The sequence below is a fragment of the Cervus elaphus genome, chromosome 30 (assembly GCF_910594005.1).
Source record: "Cervus elaphus chromosome 30, mCerEla1.1, whole genome shotgun sequence".
NCBI lineage: Eukaryota > Metazoa > Chordata > Mammalia > Artiodactyla > Cervidae > Cervus > Cervus elaphus.
Window position 1 is genome coordinate 20,224,436 of NC_057844.1, and position 21,402 is coordinate 20,245,837.

Sequence of the window (21,402 nt, forward strand, 5' to 3'; positions counted from 1 at the left end):
AATTACGAATACAACATAATTTTGTTCAGTTTGAAATAAAGTGAAATTTTGCTTAAAGGAAACTGGAATTCTTCTAATTGAATCCACCTGAATTTGTCTCTTGCACTCTACTTCAAGAAGAAAGAAGTCAACTTTAAGAAAAATTATAATCAAACACCCTTTGGATTTTATGGCTTAAAACATGTTAAATACTACTCTTGAAACTTCTATACCTATTATAATATTTTATATGACTTGATCCTTACATAAAATTTAATATTCAGCATACTGTTTAAGACAAGAAAATATACTGAAATTTTTATTACTGCTTTACAAAATATTCAAACAAGGTTTAAGGTCATTGTAAACTCCAGTTGACTAAATATCCAGTACTTCATATTGTCCCATTAATTCAATTAAATGCTTTATCTGATAAACATTAAATTTTTTTCTTAGTTTTCAAAAATGAGTGCGTGCCTCTCCTCCAAGTTTCCATGGAGATGTTTTTCTTTCTGTTGGCTATGTTTCCTATAGTCAAAGTTACAATCTGACAAAAGGGTGGGAAAAAAAATCTAAAATTTTTTCTAGAATGGAAAAGGTAAATATATAATATCCAAAATTCTAAGGTGATAACTGAGGTTTCCACCTAAGTCTGCAAGATTATGTAACTTTTTCTTTAATGAGTAACATGTCAGTGTACAGATTTATAAAATAAATACATTGTAGACTGACTCTGTCCTAGGATTATAAAGATTTAGGACAAGACAGACCTTTTGCTTACAACTTACACAATTTACACTGAGACTTGAAAAGAGTAATTTACTTAAGGTCACACAGCTTTAAGCCAAGCCAATTTTTAAGTATTTGAATATGACCACATTTAACTTCTCTAGGATAGGAACAGTTTAAGATTCTATTTACATTGTCATTCCCCTGGCAAAATAACCAAGTGGTACTAAACACTTCTTTAGGACAATATTCCCAAATACGAACTTTATTATACTAAATTATAACTTTTTGTTCTGCTTCATTTCATGATCTTCTAAACTAGTGGGAAAACGTATGTTTCTCCTACATGCTTAACTGTCATCTAAACCAAATTCATTTTGATGAGACTGAAGAGACTAGTACCAGAGGCAAATGTCTCTGAACAAAATAACTTGTTGAATGAATAAACAGCTGTACATACATTACTGAATGAGATTCAAGTGATGGAAGTTTCATTGTTTGAGACTTTAAAAACGAGGACAAAATCAGAGAAAATAACTTACAGATTCTCATGTCTAGAATCATCAAATTAATCTAATGGACATTTTCACCTCTAATTTATTTCTTGATTTTCTACATTATTTTTAATTCTTGCAGGAATTCTAACCCTGAATTATTTCTTTTTGTTCTTTTCCTTAGGAGCCAGTAACAGAACCAAACACATAGTCTAAAAAGATTTAATCTAGAAAAATTTTGTTTCTAGAAGTTTCACATTTTCAACTATGAGAAATTAAATACAAAACTACTGGATATTAAAAGTAAACATTTTGAAAACAGAGGATGTAAAGTTGTAAGACTGTTGATAACAGAATTCTAAAAATTCTGACTTGCCACAATGTTAAATAAATCAGATTGATTCATTCAGTATTAATTTAAATGTTTATGGGAAATCTACTCCATGTCAGGTATGTTTTCAGTTCAATTTTAAAGTTCTTATATGCATAAGGAAATTGTTACTTGAAATACATCAGATATCACAAATCATAAAATTACACATTTCTACACATGAACAAATGAAAACTACAAAAATTTAAATAGCAGTTTCATATAAAAAGGTTATCATACTAAGACAGAAAATGAAACAAGATGAAAAGTAAACTTTGCCAAAATACAGAATTTCCATACAATTTTAGATCTCTCTGTGGCAAGTAACTATGCAGTCCTAGATTGAAGAAAAGGTTATAGGCTGATTTCATCATTCCCATGCTTCCTTTCGCAGGTCTCTGGATAAATTCCATTGAACAATTATCTATTTAAAGGTAACTAACTGTTGACATGTGTTGTATTTAGAATCTTGATTTCAAAATCCTAAACTAATGCAACAGTATCTTAGGCTTTTTCCTTATTTAAAAAAGAGGGTATTACTGGCAGTGAGCAATTAATTTTAGAAAACATCTTAAAAATAAAAACAATCTCAGAGTGGAGATCTATCAGGAATATTATCAATGAACAGGTCTGTTAATTATAAAACACCCAAATATTTGGTAGGCCATGCCTGGTTTGGAAGGCATTTTAACTATGAAGAGCAAGAGAGACCATCATGTGAAATCAATCTGAGAGCAAGCAGAGTATTGTAAGGCTAGAACTTCATTAATTTGGGAATATATTTGGGTCCTCCAAATCAAAGTAGAGTCCAGAAGTCAGATGATTTCCCACTTCAGGGTCAAGCAGCTGAATGCCATGAAGTTAGGCAGGCAGCATTTAGAGGCTGGGTACTGTGTGTTCAGGAAGCTGGTTAAAGTTAAAAAGTCTGGGAGATCAGCAAGAAAAGAACGCAAAGACAGTGCTAGGAAAAAAGGTCACACCCTATGACCTCAGTGGCAAAGATGAAAGTGAAAACTATTTCTTGATGAGGTAGAAACAGTCATAAATAGTTGTTCTGGCTGAATTCTTAGTTCAGTTCAATCGTTCAGTAGTGTCCGACTCTTTGCAATCCCATGAAGCACAGCACGCTAGGCCTCCCTGTCCATCACCAACTCCGGGAGTTTACTCAAACTCACGCCCATCGAGTCAGTGATGCCATCCAGCCATCTCATCCTCTGTCGTCCCCTTCTCCTGCCCCCAACCACTCCCAGCATCAGGGTCTTTTCCAATGGCTCAACTCTTCGCATGAGGTGGCCAAAGTATTGGTTTCAACTTCAGCATCAGTCCTTCCAATGAACACCCAGGACTAATCTCCTTTAGGATGGACTGGTTGGATCTCCTTGCAGTCCAGGGGACTCTCAAGAATCTTCTCCAACACCACAGTTCAAAAGCATCAATTTTTTGGAGCTCAGCTTTCTTCACAGTCCAACTTTCACATCCATACACGACCACTGGAAAAACCATAGCCTTGACCAGATGGACCTTTGTTGGCAAAGTAATGTCTCTGCTTTTTAATATGCTATCTAGGTTGGTCATCACTTTCCTTCCAAGGAGTAAGCGTCTTTTAATTTCATGGCTACAGTCACCATCTGCAGTGATTTTGGAGCCCCCAAAAATAAAGTCTGACACTGTTTCCACTGTCTCCCCATCTATTTCCCATGAAGTGATGGGACCAGATGCCATGATCTTAGTTTTCTGAATATTAAGCTTGAGGCCAACTTTTTCACTCTCCTCTTTCACTTTCATCAAGAGGCTTTTTAGTTCCTCTTCACTCTCTGCCATAACGGTGGTGTCATCTGCGTATCTGAGGTTACTGATATTTCTCCCGGCAATCTTGATTCCAGCTTGTGCTTCTTCCAGCCCAGCGTTTCTCATGATGTACTCTGCATATAAGTTAAATAAGCAGGGTGACAATATACAGCCTTGACGTACTCCTTTTCCTATTTGGAACCAGTCTGTTGTTCCATGTCCAGTTCTAACGCTTCCTGACCTGCATATAGGTTTCTCAAGAGGCAGGTCAGGTGGTCCGGTATTCCCATCTCTTTCAGAATTTTCCAGTTTATTGTGATCCACACACTCGAAGGCTTTGGCGTAGTCAATAAAGCAGAAATAGATGTTTTTTCTGGAAGATACAAGCTAATATAACTTCATTGGTCTAAGCAAGGCTGGTTTGGATTTGGCTGTCTTAAGCAATGGAGTGTAGGGTCAGTCAGGAGATTGATAAAGTGGGGAAAATAGCCATCAAATAATTTTAATACTTTTAAAATGACTTAATATTTTATAAAACCCCAAATCTCGAGATGGAAACAGAGCTAACTGGAATTCCTGACCTCCATAATGCTTTCTTGTAACATTTCAGGAAGAACATCTTGGAAGCCACTTCAATCTACCACACACAGTTTTCCTAAGACTTACATCAGATACACTGTCAAAATTTGTCTGTTACCTAGAAGATAAAACATGCTCTGTGAAATTCTTTATGCATTAACTAATGCATCATCTCAGTTAAGAGATAAAGAGCCTTCACAGACTTACTTTATGTATAAAATATAAAACTTGCTATTAGCTGGGAAGAACTATTTCATGTTTCTCATTTCTCTTTCCCTGTGATCCTTCAATGAAACTGTGATACTGGTGATCTGGAAATAGATTTGATCTAATTCATTTTAGCAGAATTCTACTGAAAGGATCTAACTTCTGGCTATCTAACAAGCCAGTTGTTTTGAGTAGTCATCCTAATACTGGTATCAATGCATTCAACAATAATGCAGGGAATTAACATGATATTGAGTGCTGTATGAGATTATGGGCTCACCAAATGGGTTAAGATACAGTCTGGGCTTAAGCCTATTAGGCTACAGGATAATCATAAAGAAATAAGGAAAACAATCATAATATGATGTAACATAAGCAATAACGAAACGACTATAGGGATGACAACAGAAAAGGGAGTTGTTAACTTTGTCTGTATGTGAAGAGGCTGGGAGGAGGTTGCCCTTCTGAGACAATGCCCAAGAACATTTCTGAAGGCTCAATGAGCACCTGCTATACCACCTAGAATTGCTCTGTAGGACAGAATGAAGTTAATGATGATTAAGCCGGCCAGAAGCCCTTTAAATTGACATGAAATACAAAGAAAATGGTATGTTTCACAGCTTAGGGTAATCTGCAAAATAAGTTTACAATGTAAATGTATAATTTGTCTGCAGCCTTCTAGTTACAAAAGCTCTATTTTCTCTTAGATTTTGATTAGCTTCTAAAGAGACACGTGAAGTGAGATAGCAATGCTGTTTGATGCTAGGATGCCTTAAAAGAAGTACAACCAAGTATGACCTATTGATTTGTAGACTTACTCTGGACAGTTAGGTGGGGCAGTTTTCTCAGGGGCAGACACTGCTACTAAGAGCTGACACACATACACACCCAAGTCCAGTGTTACCAAAACACCATTCTCAGAGCATGTCTCCTTGCAGTGTGATAGCACCATCATGGAGTACTTCAGGAGTTAATTTGTGCTTAGTATAGTATCTGCACATACATACAAATCTACCTTAACATTCTTTGGAAAGTGTAACTATCCTTTTGAGCATTTTAGGGCTTAATTTCAACTTTGTCTCCTCTGTCTCGTGTTAACTGTAGCTCAGTAAGTATGAGCTCTGCAATCAAACTGAGCTTCAATTCTGACTCCCCCTTTTACTAGTTATGTGACAGTAGGCAATCTATTTCTCTGTGACTCAGTTTCCTTACAACATGGGAGTAACAATGTACGTCCTCCATTAGGTGGTTTATGAGAATTGAAAGGATTTTTAAATGTAAAGGTTTCTGGCAAAGGATAAAAACAATGTGTCAGGGGTAATTTCTGTCACTAGTAGCACCTAAAGCTTGAGTGGTTTCCATGTGCAGTTAAAAGGAAATCACATCCACAACCCAAGGGGTAGGTATTTCAATATTTTGATTTGATTGATTTCGATTACTTTTACTAAAACAACCACTCAAAATAAAAATTTACTGGCCTATTCCCAGAGGGACAAGTAAACAATAACAAGTGCACAAGGGCTGATGTTTTGTATTAACAACTCTCTCCTATCAAGAATCTCTTTATAAATTTGGAAGAGAACCATGGTAGTCTGAAAACTAATTGAATTCTAAAAACTAAGCAGCCAGCATTAAAAGATGTCGTAAAAATCATCTCAGCCAATTCACAGCACTATTTACTCAAGCCTCAACTATGATGTGGACTCAAAAGACTAGCAAATATATTACAGAATTGTTTCCTGTATATTTGATGACAGATGACAACTCAATTCAGTGCTAATTTCGGAGTGAGACTGATCTTCCTAGGAACACTTCACTTAATAACTGAGCACCTGCTGTGTGTCTGGTAAGGTAGTAAAATCTCCAGTTGAAGCTGAATCTCCCTGTATTTAACTACATAAACAGAATTCCAAAAGCATAGATTCTAAGCCCAAGTTATGGCCCTGCAATCTTACGAAAAATCCAAGCACCCTAGAATATAAAAATCAAAGAACGTCCCATTGACACTATGACTTAACTGCCCTCTCAAAACTCTGATTTTCTCTAGAATTGGCCCCTTCTTGTTTGTCCAACGTCTTCAACTTTATTCTCCTTTGAAGTTTTAAGAGGAAAATGAAAACTTAATGATCCAGTTCTATACTGGATTTATTCAACAGCCTTGATAAAGTAATCCTTCTTGAAAACAAATGCCAACTTGTAAGTTTTTAGTATTTAAAATTTACGTTTCAACTTTAGTAGCTCATTAACATTTTCATAGTTTTAAGACAAGTGACACGTATTTCTCTAAACCTTGATCTTCAATTTTTCTTATATACTCAGTTCTGTTAATAATGGTTTTCAGTAAAAACTGTCCTAAAAAGAATCCAGAAATTTCCCTAGTGTCCTTTAGTCAAAGATAGTTAGCACATGTGCTCTTTAAGGCAAGTTTGTTCAAGCTGAAGTACTGATTTTCTTCTCAAATGTTATGTTTAAATCTTACTCCTCCCTCCAATTTCATCCCTCTTGGGGTCTCTGGTAAAGCAGTCCATTTCCATAATATACACTTCCACAGTTGGTAGAAATCCCTTACTTTTTATATTTGCACCCCCTGAAAATCTATCTCCTCAGTTCTGCCCTTCTGTATTTTGCAATACAGGAAAAAAAGGTCTCAACATTGTTTTTTCAAGCAAGCTTCTCAATACCTTCAAGAACCCCGTAGGACATTTGCCATCTCTTACTTTTTCAGATCTCTGAATGCCCTCTAATTGGTTCACATCCATAATCTGCATGTGGCCTACACAAGCCACCTACACCAAGACTTTCAATCAACAGTGGTTTGGGGGAACATGTTTATTAGCATACAGCAATAAATTATAAGCCTAAGCAAATGAAAAATTTTCATGCTAGTTTTGAAACTTGTTGGACCTTTACCTAAATTTCAAATCACCTAATTTGGTTACCCAAAAAACATCTGCAATTCCCTTTATTACTGTCTTAAAGGAATTTAATATCTTAAGAGAAGGAAACTCATCATGAATTTTTTCTGAAGAATATAACTATGTGGAAATTTAGTCATTAATTTTTAAAGATCCAAATTCCTTGAGTTTTATAAGTAAATACACCTCAAGAGTTATAACTTCAAAAAATGGTCTGAGGGCTTATGATAAACTTGAGCCTTTACTTTTGGGTGCTTTCCCTATTTTTTTTTTTTCCCAAGGATACAATGCCAACTAAAATGGTGACAAAACTAGCGTAACAGAGGGCCTATCTTGACACCTGTACCCCTCCTCTCAGAGTCAGATTTTTAAACTCCCAAGTTTCTTTAATTGATTAGCTAAATTGTCATATTCTAAATCTATAAACTACTTTTAAGAGTTTTAAATTATAAAATACTGAAATGTGAGAAAAACTGAGACAATTTTTGCTCTCTAAACGGGCTGCTGTAACAGGTCATACATTATATCATGTTGTCATGTTTACATTCTGATAACCATAGTCATGTTTCAGTCCAAATTTCTTAGTAAATATTTTTTGAATATTGAATGTGAATTCTGTAATTTTAGAACACTGGCTCAGCTTTTTGATAAATTTGATGTGATTATTGGGGTACAAACAGAGCACAGGGTTTAATTACTATACTGGTCTTAGACTTTCTTCAGCAGATCTTGAACAGTACATTTTCAGTAATTATTTCTCTCTCCCACTTAAAACCCTTCAGTGACCTCCCCTGCCTCAGAAAGGCTCTCAAACAATGGAAAGGTACTGGGGATAACAGGCAGGTGTGGAAGAGGAAGCCAGATATCAAACAAGATGCATTTTCTTCTGTGCTCGTTTACTCAAATATCTTGAGGGAAGTTCAAAAACTTAAAACTTTTTACAGTAAAATATTATGGGACAGATGATAAAATTAGTGGGTTTTACCTATATAGTTGACTCCTGATCAACAAGGGGGTTAGGGAAACTGACCCACCTTGTAGCTGAAAATCCATGTAACTTTATGTGCTCGTGTGCTAAGCTGCTTGTCGTGTCTGACTCTTTGCGACCCCATGGACTGTAGCCCACCAAGCTCCTGTCTGTCCATGGGATTTTCCAGGTAAGAATACTGGAGTGTTGCCATGCCCTTCTCCAGGAGATCTTTCTGACCCAGGGATCAAACCCACATCTCTCACGTCTCCTGCACTGGCAGGCGGTTCTTTACCACTACTGCCACCCGCGTAACTTTAGTCGGCCTCTATGCCCACAGTCCTGCATCCTCAGATTCAAACAACTGTAGATTGTGTAATACTGTAGCATGCATTTATTGAGAAAAATAAAGACTCCCACAGTTCAAACCCACATTGTTTGGGGGTCACCTGTATTTTAGATAAATGTCAAGAAAAACTTTCTGAACCAGCAGCATATTTCGTCTCTCTTCTAGAGGGTGATGTTCTTTCCAGCTCCTGGCATAGTTACAAATTAGGAAATAAATTTGCTAATCCAACTATACATTTAGAAGAAAATAACATACTGTTAATAATAGTAATTCTCACTGGATGATAAAAATATAATTTTTAAACAGAATTTTTTGCCTTTCTCGAGGTTTCTGTGCCTATACATTATTTTTATGGTGGGGAAAAAGTTAAAAACTTTTTAAAAGACAAAATCCTTTTAAGATCAGAAAGTCAGTTTTGCTGTGCTATTAAATCTCTATAAACCAGATTTGTTTTTCTTTAGTTTATTAATATAGTTCTAAAATTAAAATAGATAGCCACTCCTTTTCTTATACTTACCTCTTTAGGTTTTGGGGGCTGGAAGACAGGAGAAATGACAACACTTTTCAACAAAGAATTCAAGTGACTCGAATTCCTTCTCAACCCTCCTTTAGGAAACAGACTAGACTGCTCCCCTGAGGCGAATTTTAGTTATTTGATTTTTGAAATTACCTGTTTAGTTCTTCCCAAAACAGTTAATTCTTCATTATCACTTCTAAAGTTCCTGAACCCAAAAGAACTTAGGTTTTCCATTTATGGACTTCCAAAAAGGAGGTGATTAAGTGGTGGTAACGCTGCTTCAAGTATTTTTTTTTTTTTTAATTTTTCAAGGATCTTTTCCCAACACCATCCCCCAAATCATGTTTATTTATAATATAAAAAATAAGATTTACCTCACACCATAGTACACCAGTAATAACATTTTAGCATATGTATTCTTCTAATGATTCATACTATGTGGTAACGTTTTTCACGTAACCAGGAAGTTTCTAGCTCATTAAATACTCATTATGTTAAATAGCTGCACAGTATTCCACTCAGCATGTTAATCAGTTTATTACTGGACACTTTAAAAACTCTTCCAATCCTCTAATATTATAAATAATACTATAATAAACATATAGATTACTTCTTAAATGGCTCTATTTATCAACACTTATTACCATATTAGAAAAGTGAAATAGAGAATCCATATTCTTTTAAGACTTAATTCTAGTGTTCTAAAATCCTTAAAATATGACTAGTCCACTGTATGTGGTATATATATTTTCATATAACTGAGAAAACAATCAGCTGTATCATTTGTCAGCATAAAATTAATATTAGAACTTTGGGTGTTTTGAAATTCTGGATGTCTTAGTCTACCTGCTTTTTGTTTTGTTTCTTAAGTTTAAATTTTTTTCTTCATTTTGTTTCTTAAGTTTAAATTTTTTCTTTATATTGTCAATACATTTATAAAAGGTAAATATACATGAATAAATGAGGTAAAATTAATGACAGAAATGCTCTATTTCTTTGTTAAGTGAGAGAAAAAGGTTAAGAGCTACAGGGATAAATTTTTTGTAACATGGGAAGGAGGGTTAATGCCAAACTATTAAACTCATGGAACATTCAGCATAGTGCATTTAAAAACTGTACAGGAATAAGTTGGGGAAGAACTGGGGTGGTGAAAGGGCATAAATAAGGGCACTGAAATTAGAAAAGCAGATGGAGCAGGACTAGTTTGCTTGAAAAAAAAAAGGAAAAACTTCAAGAAGGTTGGGGCAAGATCATGAGGTACAAAAAGTCTGAATTTTATCCTATATGCAAAAGCAGTGCATTAGGAAGATTAAATTAGTGGGACATACCATAGGGGATGAACACTTTCGGGCAAATAAGTCCTTAGCTAAAATGCTAACAGAGTTGGAATAAGTGAGAAAAATAGCAGCAATTACTAGAATGGAGGAATCAGACAATTCTGGTTCATTGGAGTAAATTACAAATGCGTCCTTTACTCATTTAGCTGGGTTTGACTAGGCTAAACTGAGCAAGTAAACATTTCAGAGCCATCAAAACACAATTCATAAAAACCTGATCATCACACATATTACCTATTAACAAACCATTTAAACATTTTATGTTCTAAATGGTCTCAGATGGAGGTTCTAACTTGAGTCAGATCTAAAAAAAATACTCTTATCTACAAAGGTCAAATAGGCTGAGGCTCACACAATCATCAAGGTAGTTTTTTTTTTTTTAAGGTAGTTTTAAAGAAGGAAGGAAAATTAAATTTGTATGTTAAGCTAAGAGCTTAAACAGCCGTAAAATCTGGCTCCTAGAAACTTTAATTTCTGAGCTATTATTCTCTCTTGCATATTTGATCATAGACATTCAAACCTTCTTGCTGCTCTTTTTGGTAAACGTCAAAAATGTTTCAGCCTCAAGGTCTCTGTAGGTGTTATTTAACTTCCTGAAAGGCTCTTCTCCCAGAAACCTAGTGGTTTGCTCCTTTAGTTTTTAGGTGTTTGTTCAAATGTTATCTTTGTGAGGCATTTTCTGACCACACTATTGAAAAACACATCTGCCTGCCTGCCTTCCAAACCCGTTTAACCCATTCCTCCCACTTCCCTTGCTTTATTTTTCTTCATAGAACTTACTGCCACCTGACATACCACATTATTAGCACCTATCAGTTTTTGGTGTATTCTATTATCCATGCCTCACTCCCAAAATTGTAAGCTCTATGAGGGCTGGAATTTATCTGCTTTGTTCAGTGCTGATCCTGAGTGCCTGTAATAAAATTTGTAGTCCTCTCTATATAAATGCTTCAAATCTATTTAATGCTCTTTGTTAAACATAAGCCAGGAATGACATTTATGTAAATACAATATAAAAATCTACATAGACTATGTGAAAATGTACAAATTATCTTAAGAAATGATGTACCTACACTTTCTCCACTTCTAACTAGGGGGCAACGCTTTGTTGTTTCATGCTAAATTGGTATTTATTTTTAAGTGATCACATGAAAACTTAAAAAAATTATTCTACAGTTTACTAGCATATGTATTAAAGTCCAAAGAGAAAAAAAGTTTTAGTGGTGCTGTAAGAATTAATACCACTAAAAATGTTACTTTCATAAATATAAGCATTTCTAAAGATTATAAAATAATGAGATGTGGAAATAAAACCTTTGGAGTGATTTTAAAATTCCTACTACTTTCTAAAGATTAATTAATATTAAGTGGTTAAATTATAAAATGATATACAGAATAACTTTAATAACAAGTTAATTAAATTCAAGAACATTAAGTGTAAAGGTGGCTTAAATTTTTTTCCTCAGAATAATTTCTCAAAATCTAACCCTACAGCATAAATATAAACAAGATTCTCTAGGCAGTTTACATTTTTGCAAAACATGAATGTTCAATCATAAGAATATAGTAAGTACCAGATTACTGAAGTTAAACAGAATTAAGGGGAACCTGTACTCATCAATGTGTTAATATAAATGTATTCTTCATATATTTTTATATGAATCCCATGTATTAATAATCAAGAAACAGACCCATATAGAAGTTATAAATGTTGAATTTAGTTTCAGTACGATACAAACAAAAACTCAACTAATTTATCACATTGCACAGTAATTTTAACATAGCGAGTTTAAATTTATTTATTTTGCCAACAATTTTTTCACTACAAATAGCCTAAAAAAAAAAAAGATATCAGAAATCTCTGGGATACATTTTATAAATAAGCAAGGTAAGAACATAAATTCTTAAATTCTACTGGAGAAATTAATTCTCCATTAAAGCGGCTCAAACAAAAATAAGAAATCCCTGATAAGAGGTAAGAAAATAAAAAATTTTAGCTGGAAATGTACTGATGACGGTCTCCCAGACATGCAAGTGTTTGGGTTGGCCAAAAAAGTTCCTTCCGTTTTAAAGTAAAACGACACATCTTTCACTTCTCCAAGAACTTTACTGAACAATGTATTCCTCATTTTGTTCCACTACCTTCTGCCATTTTTCGGGCAACTTCATAATTTCATCTTCCCCAATTTATCTTTTCAGCAAAGATCTGTTCCAGGTGCCTTTCATAGCCTTTCAGGGAACTGACATTTTAAGAGAATTTTGTAAAAACTTGAAATGGAAAACAAAAAGGTGCAATGTCTGATGAATAGAGCAGATAAATCAAAACCTTCCAGCCAAATTGCAACAGTTTTTGCCTGGTCATCAAAGAAACATGCAGTCTTGCAGTATCCTAATGAAAAATCATGCATTTGCTGTTGACTAATTCTGGACATTTTTCGTTGAGTGCTGCTTTCAGTTGGTTTAACTACCAACAGTACTTGGAATTAATTGTTTGGTTTTCTGGAAGGAGCTCATAATAGGGGATTCCCATCCAATCCCACCATATACACATCACCTCTGGATGAAGAACTGGCCTTTGGTGTGGTTGGGTGATGGTTCATTTCACTTGTCCCATGATCTCTTACATTACACATTATTGTACAGTGTTTTAAATCCACTTTTTAATCACTCATCACAATTTGTTTTAAAAACAAAAAGTTTTCGTTATGTTTCAGTAGAGAATCACGCATGTCGAAATACGGTGAGGCAGGTTTTTCTCTCAACTTATGTGGAACTCAAATATCACAACGATTATCATAACCAAGCTGGTGCTAAAGATTTTCAACCCTCGATTTGGATATTTTCAGGATGTTGGCTATCTCCTGCATGGTATAACACTGTTCTCAATTTGATCACTATCATCTTCAACTGGTCTACCTGAACGTGGAGCATCATCCAGCGAGAAAATCTACAGTGTGACACTTCACAAACTTTTGACACATTCAGTCACAGCACTTTCTCCACACACTGCACAAATCTTTGTGTTTCAGTTGCATTTTTACCTTTTTTGAAATAATAAGCATAATATGCTGAAAATGTTGCTTTTTTCTTCCATCTTCAATATTAAAATAGCTACACAAAAATTTGCCAATTTTAATTAAGTTTCTTTTCAAATGCACTCTGATATGACAATTGTATACAATACAATCTAGGGAAGTTGTTTCATATTAAGTTTAAAGACAGTTAAGTGCTACTAGAGGCAGCTTATGGAAAAAACAGAACGAACTTTCTGGCCAACCCAATAATTGGTCTAAATATTACTTACTGGAGCCAAATCTAATCTCAAAAGATTAGGACATTAATTTTTCTCCTTTTTGCTAATACTCAATGAGAAACAACACTTAGCATAAAACTTTTTCCATGAATAAGGGCTAGTAATATCCACCTGCAAAAGGAAAAAAAAAATGATTTAGAATGTCAACTTCTAAATAAATACATTCACTTAGAGGTCAAAGTTTATTAAAGTATAATCCTGCTAATCCAGTTATGACTAACCAAGTATACCACTAATGATACTTGGTGGTTTAAAAACACTTCTAATTCTCTAACAATTAAAAGGACACAAGACTAATTGAAGAAAATCTTTGCTGTTAAATATGATAGTCTATGACCAAATTTTCAATTCTACATTTACATATATGTGATCTTAAGATACCTGAATTTGAAAACAGTACGTGAAATGAATTGTTCACCTACTAAAATATCCCTCTGGCTACATCTTGAATACTTGCCTGTAGTCCTCTGAGTTAGCGCCAAACTCAATCCATACTCCAAGTAACTGATTTAAGATGCTCAACACTGTAATTATTTGGCATCAACTTAAACTTGAATGAAAAAGATTAGAATTTTTTTCCAAAGACAGAAAAAATGACATCTTAATATACACCCATATATAACTATTTCTTCTTTGCAAAATAAATGTCCATATTAAGACTAACATGAAAGGGTATAACTTTTATTTTACCATTTGCTCTTTGTATTTCAAATTACACAAATTACACAAAGATGGAAGTATATTAACCCTTATAAATAAGATTTTAAGTCCTGTTGAGTTACCTAAATGAGTGTTTCATTAGGTATTGACAGGCTATTTCCTGTTCTCTGTTAAGAGACTGGAAAGGAGCTGCATACTGTTATAATAAATTTCAATACAACAGTTTTTCTATACTTTCTTACTCTCCCAATATTTCAATTTTTTCTTTAATCCATTCTCATGATTCAAGTTTTTATTTAGCCCCAAGTGATCCTTTTTCACATCTTGAGCACCTAGATATAAAGGCTTACTTAGTAAAAGTAAAATGCATTTAGGAGGCAGATTAGATAAAATATAATTTTCTAAAATCTGACTTCAAATACATTAAGGAAAACAAAATCAAAATAGAAATTTAATTCTGGGGTTGTTCTGTAAAATACTGGAGAAACTCTACAACTCATTCAATAAATATTTCTTATTTCTAAGTATCTACATATTAGTTCCTGAAATATTTTTAATGAAGCCAAAAATTATCATACATTTGCAACAGTCTTTCATGAAATGGCTGAGATGAAATAAAGGAAACAGGTTAAAAGCTTGATGAATGATTTTTAAAAGCCGTAAGGCAGTATTACTTCCACGTAAAAGCTGGCATTTGATTCTAGCCAATATAGTGTATTACCTCTTTATTCTGGGGAAAAATCTTGCTGGAAAAAAGTGAGACTCTTCTTAAAAATGAGAACTCTCTTAAAATAAGTAATTTTCTTTACCTTGAAATTAAACAGAAGATGCTCAAACACAACTCCTTAAGTTATATCTGAAATACTTTAAGGGTTTCCAAATAGACAATTAAAATAGAAATGATTTTCTAAGAACTGCTTGTATTTTATAGATTTTCTGCTGGATTACAATTTAAAGGAGTGACATATTTCTTGTAGAAAGTAAGACCAGGATTATGGTACACTACACAAACACACTCTTCTTATCCTGAACATCAATTTTTAGTTTAATGACTTATTAAACATCAACAAGTAAGGAACAGAAGGTAAAGAAAACATTTTCCTTCAAACTTTAATTAAAATTTTGATTGTTTGCAACTGTAAAACTAGTAACTATCATAATAATTTTTGTAGGTATTATGCTAAAGTTAAACACTAGATATTAGAAAGACTAAACAAGGCCTTCATGTTTTTTATTTTACTTATACACAAGAATTTGTGGCTAAGGATAAAAAATTTTTTTTTAGTACAAACAAGAAAAAAACCAATATGACAGTATAAAGTCAGAAGACACAGGGTTAATATCTTAATCTGCAAGTGTAGCAAATAACTTGAGTTCCCATTTCTTGAGCTATCCAACAAATATACTGGTCATTTGTAAGGTCTTTCCTACCTTTAAAGTTATGATTAAGCGCATCTTTGAAACATAGGATTTCAGGAATTTAATTCACATATATTGATACTTTCCCCTTTCTCTTATAACAGAACATTTAGAAATATCACTAAAAATTATCCTCTAAGTTCTGTTCAAAATGTATATTTTACAATATATATTTATCTGTGAGATAAGCAAATGTCTTAATTTCTCTTAAGCAGAGAAAGGGAAAAGTATATTTCTGTTCTGAAGTAAAAACTGAATATTTAAACTGAATATAAATATACATTAAAATAAATTTATTTGATGCTGTATGAGCTTTCAATAAACTCTTGATCACATTTAACACAATTACTAAATTACAATACACTATTTTAATACACATCTAAAAGTACTAACTTATTTTTATTCAATCATATGAAATATAACAAGACTATAAGTAATACTGAAAATTAATTATCAATAAAGCTGAAAATACATTGGAAATATTAATATATGCTGAAATATGACTGTAGAGTATGGCCAACCTTACTTCAGCAGCACAGTTAATACTGGAGATAATTTTAGAATCTTAACGCCAATATTTACGTGCTGCTAAGGCACTGCTGACATTGCTATCATAAAAGCTATGAATAAAAAGAAATATATGTTCTTCAGAAGATCAGATCCTTGTATTTTTGAGGCAGCACAATATGGCCTGCACCTTTTCAAAATCCACAAACCATTATGTGCTGCTACTTTACTCCAAGGTTTTGTTTTTTTAAACACATGAGCACCTAAAGACACGAAAAAATTTTTCTTTCAGAAAAAGAGGATAAATACATTTAAAAAGCCATGTTTAAAGATTCTAACATTAACATAGCAGATATAGTTATTTCTTGGACACTTTTGAGCAGCGTAATAAAACTTATTCCTACAGTGAATATTTAAGGAAAGCCTAATACGTGCGAAGCACACTGCTGTTAAGTTAGGAACACAAAGCCATATAATACGAGAAATAGAAAATCATTTTTTTTCCCTGTGTTAACTTGCTAAGTCAATAGTTAAATAGTCAAATTTTTGAATGTATTAAAATATATGAAGTTTTATTTTTCTTTTATAAACAAAAAGCGAATTCATAAAATTTGGTCTTTACCTTTGTAAAAGCATTATCTACAAACAGCATTTAACTCCTTGCAGTACACCTCTCAAATGACATCTTCATCAAGTAGGTAAGACTTCACGTCAAAGGAAAAATAAGAAATGACACACAAAAGCTAAGCTTCAATAAACTTAAGCTACTGAAATGCAAATGTACTTTTAAAGAGAAAAAAGATCATGTGAAATATTTTAATAATACAGTAAAAATATACAGAAGGCTTAAAACTAACTTTCTCTTAATTTGTTTGAAAAACCCCAATATTATTTTACCTTCAACAATTATCTATTAGTTATTCTGTTAGAGTTGGATAACACTTTATATAGGAAATAACTTTAATAAATGAAGTCTTGGAAAAACGAGTTCATTTTGTATCCAGAGATGAGAAATAAAACAGGAAACCTGTGGCTGTTGATCTTCTTCTCTGGTTCTCACTCTTCACCAGATAAGGAAGTATACTCTAAACAGTTTCCACATACATATGAAATTACTCCTCTCAAAAAGATGCCAGAAAACTACCACCACTCTAGCTCAAGTCTGGCAGCTTCTTTTACTCCAGTTTTCTAATCACTAATATGTCTATGCTAAAGCCATACTACATCTATTCTGGACAGGTGATATGCACTTGAAATGTGCCCATCCCTAATAATATCTAATTGTACATGCACAGCATAACCGTCACATATTTCACTTTTGTGAATCTTCCCATTAAAAGTATATGTAGCTAATTTCTTCTTTCTGGCCTGCACATGGCTTATGGGATCTTAGTTCAGGGAGTGAACCCAGGGCCTCAGTAGTGAGAGCACAGAATCCTAACCCCTGGACTGCCAGGGAATTCCTCTAAAACTATGTATTTGAAACTAAGCCAGGTGTGCCAAACTTGAAAAAAGTTAAGTGTGAATACTGCAAAATGTAAACAACTTTACAAACCTTTTAGAAAACTTCAGTTAGGATGTCTCCCTTATTATTTTTAAAAATTGCTTTTAAATATAAATTCTACCATTCTACTTTTGTGGCATTAAGTACATTCACTTTGTTGTGCAACCATCACACCATCCATCTCCAGAACCTTTCCATCCAGAACCAATTGAAACTGTACCCACTAAACACTGCTCATTTCTCTATTACCTCAGCCCCTGGAAACCACCGCTCTTTTTCTCTCTCTGAATTTGCCTATTCTAGATACTCTGTATAGAAGGAATCATACAGTATTTGTCCTTCAGTGGCTGACTTAACAAGGTTCATCCATATTGCATATATTAGACTTTATGTCCTTCTTAGGCTGAGTAGATTCAATTGGGTATATGCTAGTTTATTTATCCACTAATCTATGGATATTTGCTTTGTCTGATTTTCTGGTTATGATAATAAATGTTGCTATGAGCATGGTATATAAATATCTATTTGAAATCTGATTTCAATTCTGTTGGGTATATACCCCATTATTTATTACTGGGTCATATAGCAATTCTTATTTTTTAAGGACCTGCCATATTGTCTTCCATAGCGCTGTTATCATTTTACACTTCCATCAGCAATGTACAAAAGTTCCAATTTCTCTACATCCCTGCCAACACATATCATGTCTCTTCAAGTCTTTTGCTCAATTTTTAACTGAGGTTTTTGTTTTTCTTTTTTGGTTGCAGAAGCTCCTGATATATTCTGGATATTTAACCCTTATCAGACACATGACTTGCAAATATTTTCTATTTTGTCAGTTGCCTTTTCACTCTACAGATAGTATCTTTTAACACACAGAAGTTCTAAATTTTGATGGAAGTCCAATTTAGCTTTTGCACCAGGCCTGTGTTTTTGGTGTCACATATAAGAAATACAAGTCCAATGTCATGAAGCTTTCCCCCTGTTTTCGTCTAAGAGTTTTATTGTTTTAGTTCTAACATTTAGTCTTTGATCCATGTTAATTTTTGTATATGGTGTGAGGTATCTAATTTTTCTTTTGGATATCCAGTTTTGCCAAAATCATTTGTTGCAAAGACTGCTCTTTTCCCATTTAGAGATCTCAGCACATTTGCTGCAAATCACCTAAACATATTATGTGCAAGGGGTCTGGGGCCCCTAGTTTATGTTTAGGGGTTTCTCTCGTTTATTCCAATTGGTCTATATGTCTGACTTTACAGCAGTACCATACTGCTTGGTTACCATAGCTTTATATTAAGTTTTGAAATCAGTAACTCCGAGAGCTTCAACATTGTTCTTTTTTTCCAAGATTCTTTTGGCTATTTGGTGTCCCTTGAGATTCCCTATGAATTTTAGGATGTATTTTTCCCCTTCTGCAAAGAATGTCATTGAGATTTTGATACACATGGCACTGAATCTGTAGATCACTTTGGGTAGTATTTCATCTTAACAAAATTAGGACTCCCAATATATGAACATGGGATATCTTTTCATTTATTTGTATCTTTTAAATTTCTTTTAGCAATGTTATATAGTTCGCAGTACACAAGTCTTTCACCATTGGGGTTAATTTTATTCCTAAGCATTTTATTCTTTTTGATGTTACTGTAAATGGAACTGTTTTCTTAAATTCCTTTCTGAATTATTCATTGTTGGTGCACAGTAATGCAACTGATTTCTGAATGCTGATTTTGCTTATTACAACAGGTTTGTGTATATGTGTGTGTGTGTTATGATCAAGGTTTTTCTACATGTATCATGTCATCTGTGAACAGAAATAATTTTACTTTCTAAATCCTTTATACCCAAAATTGGTTCACAGCTATCTGGTAATCTTGGTCCCTTCGTTCTTCTAGAAAAACATCAGACAGGTGTCTCTTCTCTCCCTTCAAACCTCCAACATCTCCCTTTCATCCTCATGTTCACTCAGAAAACAGGAACTATCAGAAGAGAAATATTGCCAATTTCCACTACAGCAATACACATATATGTGCCTGTGCCCATGTAACTCTTTCTTCTTTGTATTATGGATGAACAATCATTGTTCATAGGACCAAACCTGCCCCTTTCATAGATTTTATCCTCTCTTGGTAACTTAAAGATATTCCTGTAGCACTCTCCCTTACAACTTTAATTTTTTTCTCTATTGGATCATTCCTATCAGCAAACCAACTTTGCAATTTTCTCTCATCTTAATTTCACCCCTTAAAGATTACTCCTTTTCTGCGAAAATACTGCAATTTTATCAGATGCTTTAATAAACACAAAGATCTTTTCCTATCTATTTTTAATTCTGAAATAATTAAAAACCACAGCTTTCTATTTGAAAAGCCTGAAAAACCTAAAATACTAGAAAACAACTCTTTCCACATGCCAGAAAAATATGGAAATCCTTTATTTAAACATATTAATAAAGTGAAAGAGTCCAGTGAAGCAATTCCAGCAAAGGGAGGTACATCTCTCTTTACTTGTGTTCAACAGCAACAATAATCTCCTAGGCTGATAAGCTCTGATTTTTTCCTTTCCATTTATAATCATTGCCTACTTTTGGGTGCCAAAGTTAGTTTTTTATTATGCCTTCAAGAAAGGGTTACTTTAAATTCAAAATTTCTTTGACTGTATAGACAGTTTCTATTGTCACATGTTAGGGACATTCAGATGCTAATATGTGTCATGGAAATATTTATACTACTTTGCTGTTTACATATATCCTTTATGTGTCACTAAAATACTTTAGATTTTTCAAATAGTTTTACTTTTAATCTGGCATTAACACAATTTATAACAGTAATTACTCTAAGTATGCTTCAAATTATGCATATAAACCTCTAAGAAGCTGGTGATACATAGCCCCTGGGGCACAGACTGACTCTCCTCCTCAGGACAGTGGAATACTGCACAGGTGGTATGATATATAGACATTATACCTGGAGAAAATAAAATTCACAGACAACAGATTAAAATTTGCTTTTCTTGTTTTTTTGGATACAAATGCTTAAAAAAAAAGATTTTATTAACTAGATAAGATACATTTAAAATTCAGTGTTGAGAACATGTTTGAAATGAAGCAATATTTAGATATAATCCAGAAAGCCTGTTTTATAATCCAAAGAAAACTCAGTTTAAGTGAATATAAAGTTGTATTGTTGCCTTTTTTTCTGATGAAGAAATTAATGATTACCTAGAAACTGTGCATGAAATGGATTTCAATCTAAATTTATTTCAAAAAAGTCAGGAGATATATGTATTTATACAAGTACTATATATATATATATATATAAGTATACATATATACATATAGTGCATGTACGCTAAGTCGCTTCAGTCATGTCCGACTCTTTGCAACCCTATGGACTGTAGCCCTGCAGGCTCCTCTGTCCATGGACTCCAGACAAGAATACTGGGGTGGGTTGCCATGCTCTCCTCCAGATCTTCCTGACCCAGGGATTGAACTTATGTCTCCTGCATCGGCAGGCAGGTTCTTTACCACTAGTGCTACCTAGGAAGCCCTATATATATAGTATTCTCAAAATGTTATCATTTTATCATTATCCTAACAATAGTATCCTTATATACAAAATTAAATCACTTAGTTTTTTAAACAGTTTTTAATTTTTGATTGACTTCTCTCTACTCCCTAGATATGAATTATAAATATACCATGTCAGCCAAAAAATGCAATATAAAAAGTTTGATGAGAACACAAATAAATATGCTGTTTATCTTAAC

General features: G+C 33.5%; 1 long non-coding RNA gene across 2 annotated transcripts in view; it reads right to left on the reverse strand.

The window, feature by feature from the left end:
- The window catches only part of LOC122686545, a 50,764-nt gene extending 34,495 nt beyond the window's left edge, over positions 1-16,269 (reverse strand). The window contains exon 1 of one of the 2 annotated variants that reach the window (XR_006338818.1): positions 13,536-16,266. This is a non-coding gene — a long non-coding RNA (uncharacterized LOC122686545). Of the gene's footprint in view, positions 1-13,535 lie in introns of both variants that reach the window. The other variant, XR_006338819.1, reaches the window with a different exon arrangement.
- Positions 16,270-21,402: the final 5,133 nt, after the last annotated feature.